Genomic DNA, 10,416 nt, shown 5'->3' on the forward strand with positions numbered 1-10,416 from the left:
GTATGTGATTCTGAATATCTAAGAAACTATTGCTGGTTTAAAATCCAAATACTATCCTTTTTTATTACAACAAATATTCTTATGTACACTATTTATTCTTAATAGCATCTATGAATATGCCAAAAGTATGAAAATATTATTTTATTGTTATAGAGTCAGTCAAAATCAAATACCAGCTATGCTAGCTGCAACTGAAAATCACAAACTCACCAAACGAGAACCTGAGAGCTTGAATTGCAAGAGCTGCCTTTCTGGTGGCAGCCCAAAGTACTTGACACTTTGTGGAGAAATATCACTGACTACTGCATTCTTTGATAACTGTGTTATGAATTAAAAAGGCTGAGTGAACTTTAATGCCCCACTGCCCTTGCTTCCAGATCTATGTGATTAACTGGCCCTGGACCTTCTTTCTTCCTTTCTTGTTTTGTGCTTTGTTATTTTGTTTATGGTGTGCTGTATCCACACCTCACTTAAGTCATCTGCACCTCATGTAAGTCGTTTGCTAAAACAGGTATTTGGCATATGGACTAATATAGTTGTATTTAAGGCTTTTGTACGTGTGTGTGTGTTTCTGAAGATCTTTCTCTATTCTTTTTCTCTCTAGTTACAAAAGAAAAAAAGGGATAAAAAAAGGGAGTATCTAAATGGATTAACAAATAAAAGAAGCGAGGAATAAGATATTTTTCACTAAAATAAAATATTCAAGTTAATTCAGAAAGTTATTTCATGTGAGAGGGAGATTCAGTTATATATTCTTTGTACTCTTTGTCTTTTATCACCTCTGATTGTTTGACTTTTTCCTTTCACCTTGCCATATCAATGATGCAGTGTTGGAGACAGTAACTATATGCAAACCTTATTCTGAAATACTCCCCAACTCAAAATGCCCTTTGAGTTCAATGGTATTCCCAAACAGCAATACAATTATTCTAAAAACCCCATATATTTAACTAATAAATGTAATATCCCTGTTTTCTCAAAGAAAATTAGGAATGTAATATTACAACACAAATACATTCTGGGGTGCCTCTGCTTTTTATCCAAGCAGAGTATTTCTAGGTAGACAAAAGCAGACGTACAAAATAAAGGGAAGGTAAAGGAGTAGTGCTGCCCTGAGCCCTGAGTCTCAATAGGTTTTGGGGATTATTTTTAAACTGCCTCTTGAAGTTTCATGCTGCATCAAGGGACACTTAACCTTTTTTTCCCAATATAAGTTCTTTCATATATCTTCTTTTTTTCTGTTTTTTGTTTTGTTTTGGTTTGGGGTTTTTTTGTTTTTTTTTTTTTCTTCCCCCTGTAGTTCCTAATAGTATTTTAGGCTTTCAGGGAAGGTATCTGGTCTAAAAGAAGGTGAGAAAGGATGTAGAAAAACTGCATTATTGTGCCCTGGCCAGCTACATTAGAACTTTCAAGCATGCTTATATGCCTGAGTAATACAGAAATGAAACAAAATTAGATAATTGCTTCAGAGGGGGGAAAATGTTTTGTGGTAGACATCTGAGAAAACGAGTGATAATTCTTCCCTCCCCATTCCACTCCCTTTTGTGAGGAGAGAAATTTGCAGAAACAGAGGCAGCAAGTGGGTTATATATTTTCTGAGCAGCAAGTCATGAAAAGTGGTTGGTGAAGCACAAAAATATGACACAGAAACACACTGCACACTGTACACCACTTCTCCAAATAACTCCAAGACTAGTGAGTAGTTCGAGTGTGGATATTGCTGCTGTTTTCAGCCAAACTCACTTGCTGCAGTATTGCCCATTCCTTGCAAACATAGACGGTCTATTCTAGTTTTTAAAATGAAAAGATACTTTGTGAGCACTTTTATGTTTGTTTGAAGGCAAAGGAAAGTTTGTTGCCAGCATTATCTTGCTGCCAGTTTAACGAATCTTGGTTCAAGCCTTTTTGATATTACTATACCACTTCACTTTAAGTTCAAATACAAGTGTAAACAGAGGAATTTCTTTTTTTTTGCTGTTTCTGAGGAAAAGGTTCTCCAGTTATCCATTTCCCTTTTGGAAATACTAGCTTGAATCAGATAATAAGTCAGCAAATATTTTTATTTCAATATAAGATGCACTATGGATTGGGAGGGCAGAGTTGCAACTAAAGCTTTTATTTGCATTGTATACTGTCTTTGGAAGGCTATATATAGCTTTTCAGAAATGTTTTTCATATTTTTTTCAATTAATATTATTTCATATTGATATGTATTCTATTTATATTTTATATATTGAATATTGTTAAAAATAGTGAGACTTGGAAGCTTTTTTAAAAAGTTAATAACTTCTTCAAGCCCTTTTTTATTTCTCATTCTTTTAGAGCTGGAAGGAAAACATAAAAATTCTGAGTACTACAGTACAAATTAGCAAATTTAAATTCTTTTTAATGTAAGTAATGCCATTTTGAAAATATATAAATCAATATATTGTAAACTAGTTCACACTGATTGAGATTTTGTCAGTACCTCCAAAATCTTCAAACAAATCTAGAAAAAAAAGAATGGATTATAACATCTAATGTAGGTGTTAAGAGTTTAGCAAAGTAACTAAGTTCCATTATATTCACCTTATATTTATTTATTAAGTTCTTTTTTCATCTTTTTTGATCAGTGTTCAATGTTTTTAACCATTAGTGTTAAAAAATAAATGTTAAGTAGCTTTGGAAGTGACGATACATTTCTTGACAGTATGGTGGTACTGAGAATCACTTCTTGTCAGTTTATCAAACAGAAGTTCTTCACAACAGCTGTGCCCTCATCATTCCAGCAACTCTTTATTTTCTGTCACTAATACAAAATAAGTCTTTCCGTAGAGGTAGTGTAAAGATTCAGTAGTTACAAATACTCTTAAGTCATAAGCCCTCTAGATGTTCAGAGAAATTTATCAAACCTTAATCTTTAAACGTGAAAATTTTAATTGCTGTCCACCCACTCTGTAGAAACCAAAACAGAAGGAGGGCTGGGAGATGAGTGTGACCATGAGGAGAGCTGTCACCAGATGTGGCTTCAGGACGCCACCCTTCATGAGGTCCAAACTTCTGCTTAGATAACAAGATAAGGAAAGCTAAATTCCAGGGAAAAAAAAAAGCCCAACTGAAATACCTCATATTTTACAATCTGGACAGCAGTGGTAATAATAGTGTAATAAAAGTGACATAACATTAAGTAAGGTCTTTACTTCCTGTAGGAAAATGAGGATAGAAGAACTATAGATCAGCTGATTTGCAATGTAAGCTCTACATTTCCTTTCCAGACTGGAAATGCTGTGGGTTATGTTGTGGTGATACAGGGCAGTGGTGGTGGTTGCCGTGTTGGGGTTTTTTTTTGGTTGGTTAGTTTTTGTTGTTGGTTTTTTTTTGTCGGGTTTGGTTTCGGTTTGGATTTTTGGTTTTTAACCTCTAGAAATAACAGAGCAATAGAGACACCTACTGGCATTTTCTTAACATTAAAAATTAATAAGTCTCTTGGGAAAACAGTAAAATATTTAGTGGTATGTTAAACCACTTTACTTCCTATTATAGGTTTTGAGATTTAAAAAGGTCATGAATCTAGAAACAAAATGTGAGAATTCACTGTTCACATTAAATTCAGAATGTTCCAGCTGTGCAACGTCTTCCTCAAATTCCTATTTTTTGAACATGACATATTCAATTTAAGAATTCCTAATGAAGTCAGACTTTACATTAAAAGCATGTAATCTTTTTTTTTTTCTTTCCATGTATAATTAAAATGGCAGGGGAAAAAATGTATATTTACTGCAGTGTAGAATAAACTAATTATAATGTCCCTAGACTCTTTTGGACACATAATATGACACATTCAGTCAAGGGCGAGGCCAGCAGAGGCAATGGTAAGTCAGAGGCTAAGCGCTAGATGGAGGCAGACTGGGAGGTTCCCGAGGCCCAGGAGCGCCGGGGAAGAGAGGAGGGACCTGGCCAGAGCCGGCGGCTCTCTCTCGAGAGGCTGACCCGGCGTGGGCTTTGCCAGGGGCAACCGCGGGAGATTTGAACGGCCCTGAGGAGCGCCAGCGACCAGGAGCACGGTGAACAGGGCGGGTAAACAGGGCGTGGCGCGTCAGAAAGGGTGTGGCGCGGCAGTTTGCACAGCAGTTCGCCCAGGCAGGGAGTGCAGGCAGGGCGCGGCCCCCGTCTTCCTGTTCCAAGCTCGAGAAGGCTACTCAAGCTGTGGGCGTCGGCCCGGAGGGAGACCCAGGTAGGGTTGCCACTCGGGTGAAAGCCATTGCTAGGAAAAATGTGGCAACGCAGACAGAGCTCCCATGTAAACATGCAGCTGTCCAGGTCTCTGGATGCAAGGAGTGCCTGGGTCTATCAGAAATGGTGGAGGTCAGCGGGGACACCTCTTGTGTGAGGTGTGACCAGGTGGATGATCTCCTCAGCCTGGTGGCAGAGCTGAAGGAGGAAGTGGAAAGGTTGAGGAGTATCAGGGAGAGTGAGAGGGAGATAGATTGGTGGGCCCGCATGCTACCATCCCTGAGGCAGAGGCAGCAGATGGAGGCTCCACAAGAACAGAGGTTCCCCTGCCCTCCTGCCACCAGGCAGGAGGGGACCTAAGAGATGGAGGGGAATGGATACAGGTCCCTGCTCGGGGAGACAGGCGAATCCCCTCCCATCTCCCTCACCTTCCCAGTTGCCCCTACACAACAGGTATGGGGCTCTGGAACTTGAGGACCAGGCCAGTGAAGATCAGAGTGTAGAACAAGCCCTATCTAGGGAGGTGCCTAGGCCCAGTCGGGCAGCCCCACGCATTCTCACATCCTCTGAAAAAAGAAAACGGAGCGTAATTGTCGTAGGCGACTCCCTTCTGAGGAGGACAGAGGGCCCAATATGCAGACCTGACCCATCCCACAGGGAAGCCTGCTGCCTCCCTGGGGTCCAGGTAAAAGACATTACCAGGAAACTCCCTGGTCTGGTTCGGACCTCTGATTATTACCCATTGCTGGTTGTGCAGGTTGGCAGTGATGAGATTGCAGGGAGAAATCCAAAAGCAATCAAAAGGGACTTCAGGGCACTGGGACAATGAGTGGAAGGATCGGGGACACAGGTAGTGTTTTCCTCAATCCCTTCAGTGGCAGGGAAATACACTGAAAGGAACAGGAAAACACACCTGGTTAATACGTGGCTCAGAGGCTGGTGCCATCAGTGGAATTTTTGGTTTTTTGATCATGGGGAGGTTTACACAGCACCGGGCTTGCTAGCGACAGATGGTGTCCAGCTACATCAAAGGGGTAAAAGAATCCTCGCTCATGAGATGGCAGGGCTCATAGAGAGGGCTTTAAACTAGGTTGGAAGGGGGTAAGGGATAAAACTAGGTGCACCAGAGATGAGCCTGGGGGCAGCGTGCCAATGTTAGGGGTGGATTTGATAACCCAGCTTAAATGCATCTATGCCAATGCACGCAGCATGGGCAATAAACAGGAGGAGCAGGAAGCCATAGTGCAGCAGGATAGATATGACTTAGTCACCATCACAGAAACATGGTAGGATGACTCCCATGACTGGAGTGCTCCAATGGATGGCTATAAGCTCTTCAGAAGGGATAGGCAAGGTAGAAGAGGTGGTGGGGTGGCTCTCTATCTTAGGGAGTGTTTTGACTGTACAGAGCTACACAATTCTGATGACAAGGTGGAGTGCTTATGGGTGAGGATGAGAGGGAAGGCTGATAAGACAGATATTGTGCTGGGAGTCTGTTATAGACCACCCAACCAGGTTGAAGAGACGGATGAATCGTTCTACAAGCGGCTGGCAGTAGTCTCAGAATCGTGTGCCCTTGTCCTCGTGGGGGACTTTAACTTTCCAGACATCTGCTGGAAATACAACACAGCAGGGAGTAAACAATCTAGGAGGTTCCTGGAGTGTGTGGAAGATAACTTCCTGACACAGCTGGTGGGTGGGCCAACCAGGGGAGGAGCCTTGCTAGATCTGTTGTTTATGAACAGGGAAGGACTGGTGGGAGGCCGTCTTGGGCCTAGCGACCATGAAATGATAGAATTCTCAATTCTTGGTGAGGCAAGGAAGGGGGTTAGCAAAACCACCACTATGGACTTCCAGAGGGCTAACTTTGGCCTCTTCAAGGCACTGGTTGAGAGAGTCCCTTGGGAGATGGTCCTGAAGGGCAAAGGGGTCCAGGAGGGATGGACATTCTTTAAGAAGGAAATCTTAATGGCTCAGGACCAGGCTATTCCCATGTGCCACGAGTCGAACCGCTGAGGAAAATGACCGGCCTGGCTGAACGGGGAGGTTTTGCTAGGAGTCAAGAAAAAAAGGAGAGTTTATCATCTCTGGAAGAAAGGGCTGGCAACTTGGGAGGAGTACAGGGATCTTGTTAGGTCATACAGAGAGGAAATTAGAAAGGCAAAAGCTCAGCTAGAACTCAATCTGGCCACTATTGTAAGGGACAACAAAAAATGTTTTTACAAATATGTTAACAGTAAAAAGAATCCCAAGGAGAATATCCTTCCTTTAATGGATACAGAAGGGAACGTAGCAAGCAGTGATGAGGAAAAGGCCGAGGTACTTAATGCCTTCTTTGCCTCAGTCTTTAATATTGAGTCCAGTTTTCCCCAGGGTATTCCACCCCTTGAGCTGGAAGGAGAGGATGAAGAGCAGAATATATCCCCCTTAATCCAGGAGGAAATAGTTAGGGACCTACTATGCCATCTGGACACTCAGAAATCTATGGGACCTGATGGGATCCTTCCAAAGGTACTGAGGGAACTGGCAGAGGTCCTTGCCAAGCCACTCTCTATCATATATCAACAATCCTGGTCAGCAGGGGAGGTCCCAGAGGACTGGAGGCTTGCCAATGTGACTCCCATTTATAAGAAGGGTCAGAGGGAGGATCCGGGGAACTACAGGCCTGTCAGCCTGACCTCGGTACTGGGGAAGATTATGGAACAGATTGTCTTGAGAGCACTCACATGGCAATTCCAGGACAAGCAGGGGATCAGGCCAAGCCAGCATGGGTTTATGAAAGGCAGGTCCTGCTTGACCAGCCTGATCTCCTCCTGTGACCAGGTGACCTGCCTAGTGGATGAGAGAAAGGCTGTGGATGTTACCTCCTTGACTTCAGCAAGGTCTTTGACACTGTCTCTCATGGCATACTCCTTGAGAAACTGGCGTCTCATGGCTTGGATAAGTGTACTCTTCACTGGGAGAAAAATGGGCTGGATGGACGAGCCCAGAGGGTTGTGGTGAATGGAGTGAAATCCAGTTGGCAGCAGGTCACAAGTGCTGTTCCTCAGGGCTCCGTGTTGGGCCCTGTTCTGTTTAATATCTTTATCGATGATTTGGACGAGGGGATCGAGTGCACCCTCAGCAAGTTTGCAGACGACACCAAGTTGGGAGGCAGGGTCAATCCGCTTGAGGGTAGGAAGGCTCTACAGAGAGATCTGGACAGGCTGGATCGATTGGCTGAGGCCAATCGTATGAAGTTCAATAAGGCCAAGTGCCGGGTCCTGCACTTGGGTCACAACAACCCCGTGCAGTATTACAGGCTTGAGGAACAGTGGCTGGAAAGCTGCCCAGCAGAGAAAGACCTGGGTGTGCTGGTTGGCAGCCTCCTGAATATGAGCCAGCAGTGTGCCCAGGTGGCCAAGGAGGCCAACGGCATCCTGGCCTGTATCAGAAATAGTGTGGCCAGCAGGAGCAGGGAGGTGATTGTTCCTCTGTACTCAGCACTGGTGAGGCCGCACCTCGAGTACGGTGTTCAGTTTTGGGCCCCTCACTACAAGAAAGACATTGAGTTGCTGGAGCGTGTCCAGAGAAGGGCAACCAAGTTGGTGAGGGGCCTGGAGCACAAGTCTTATGAGGAGCGGCTGAGGGAGCTGGGGCTGTTTAGTCTAGAGAAGAGGAGGCTGAGGGGAGACCTTCTAGCTCTCTACAGCTACCTGAAGGGGGGGTTGTAGTGAGGTGGGTGCTGGTCTCTTCTGTCAGGTGGCTGGAGATAGGACGAGAGGAAATGGCCTCAAGTTGAGGCAAGGGAGATTTAGGTTAGGTATTAGGAAAAATTTTGTTACTGAGAGGGTTGTCAGACACTGGAATAGGCTGCCCAGGGAAGTGGTTGAGTCACCATCCCTGGAGGTATTCAAAAAGCAGGTGGACGGGGTACTTCAGGACATGGTTTAGTGGGTATGGTTGATGGTTGGACTCGATGATCTTGAAGGTCTTTTCCAACCTAAATGGTTCTATGATTCTATGATTCTATGATAATGCAATTCTCCATTGTCTCCAGCTATTGCTTTAACTTTTCACAATAGTAGTAAAATCTTGTATTTTCCTTTCATGCCTGGAAAAAATAACATTCTCTAATACTTACCATCTGCTTCTATTTTTTTGATGAAGTTACTGACAGTTCTTGAGAGGAAATACTCAGTTTTTAAAATTGCAACTTTCTGAGACATGTGGATGGATTCCACACTGAATGAGCCTGAAAAAAATGTTATATGTTTCCAAAGCAACTGGTGACTTTCATTTAACAGACACAAGGCCAATTTGATCACTGGTCTCTATTTTTTGTTTTTTAAATGTCAAGAACAAAAACATTTTTCTTTGTGATACTTCGCTACCTGGCTGTTATTTAATTAAAAACAGAAACTGATTATGTACTAATTATGATTCAGAACATTTCCCAGAGGGAGTAGAGACGAGAATCTGATGTAATATGGTGTGACAGCTGGCTGCTATTCCCTACTTATTATTAACGTCAGTTCCCAAGATGGTCTGTGCCATAGCTTGTTTTATCTGGAGGAAAAAAACAGCACTGGGAAAATTTGGAGAAAAAGTAATATCTTCAAATTTCCCGGTGTTCCAATCCTACAACAGGGATAGCTGGTTTAAACACAAATTATTGCACTACATTCTAAGAGTAAGGACTAAAGGGAAATTGTTAAATCCTCATATTGAGCTCTGGTTGCGAATAGATTCATAGAATCATAGAACCATTTAGGTTGGAAAAGACCTTCAAGATCATAGAGTCCAACCATCAACCATGCCCACTAAACCATGTCCTGAAGTACCCCGTCCACCTGCTTTTTGAATACCTCCAGGGATGGTGACTCAACCACTTCCCTGGGCAGCCTATTCCAGTGTCTGACAACCCTCTCAGTAACAAAATTTTTCCTAATACCTAACCTAAATCTCCCTTGCCTCAACTTGAGGCCATTTCCTCTCGTCCTATCTCCAGCCACCTGACAGAAGAGACCAGCACCCACCTCACTACAACCCCCCTTCAGGTAGCTGTAGAGAGCTAGAAGGTCTCCCCTCAGCCTCCTCTTCTCTAGACTAAACAGCCCCAGCTCCCTCAGCCGCTCCTCATAAGACTTGTGCTCCAGGCCCCTCACCAACTTGGTTGCCCTTCTCTGGACACGCTCCAGCAACTCAATGTCTTTCTTGTAGTGAGGGGCCCAAAACTGAACACCGTACTCGAGGTGCGGCCTCACCAGTGCTGAGTACAGAGGAACAATCACCTCCCTGCTCCTGCTGGCCACACTATTTCTGATACAGGCCAGGATGCCGTTGGCCTCCTTGGCCACCTGGGCACACTGCTGGCTCATATTCAGGAGGCTGCCAACCAGCACACCCAGGTCTTTCTCTGCTGGGCAGCTTTCCAGCCACTGTTCCTCAAGCCTGTAATACTGCACGGGGTTGTTGTGACCCAAGTGCAGGACCCAGCACTTGGCCTTGTTGAACTTCATACGATTGGCCTCAGCCAATCGATCCAGCCTGTCCAGATCTCTCTGTAGAGCCTTCCTACCCTCAAGCGGATTGACCCTGCCTCCCAACTTGGTGTCGTCTGCAAACTTGCTGAGGGTGCACTCGATCCCCTCGTCCAAATCATCGATAAAGATATTAAACAGAACAGGGCCCAACACGGAGCCCTGAGGAACAGCACTTGTGACCTGCTGCCAACTGGATTTCACTCCATTCACCACAACCCTCTGGGCTCGTCCATCCAGCCCATTTTTCTCCCAGTGAAGAGTACACTTATCCAAGCCATGAGATGCCAGTTTCTCAAGGAGTATGCCATGAGAGACAGTGTCAAAGGCCTTGCTGAAGTCAAGGTAGATAAAATAATTTTATAATTAATATGTTATTTATATTTTAATGATTTTATGCAATATATTTGTATTTATTTATTTGCTTTGGTTTAAGCAGACTTGTAAATAAATTGTCTTCTAAATTATAATATATTTATTTCATTGTAATTAAGCATTTCAGAAAGTGGCACGAAGTATCAGTAATTATTGAATTTGACTTATGCTGGCTCAAGGGCAGCACGTCATTAACAATAACCCTATCTCTAATGGCAAGAAAGTTGTAATCTAACTTAAGAATTCATATAGCCAATTCAATACTTCTTCAGAATGAAATTAATGTTTTCCAGAACTGCCTTTTTTC

This window comes from Aquila chrysaetos, chromosome 4, assembly GCF_900496995.4.
Source record: "Aquila chrysaetos chrysaetos chromosome 4, bAquChr1.4, whole genome shotgun sequence".
NCBI lineage: Eukaryota > Metazoa > Chordata > Aves > Accipitriformes > Accipitridae > Aquila > Aquila chrysaetos.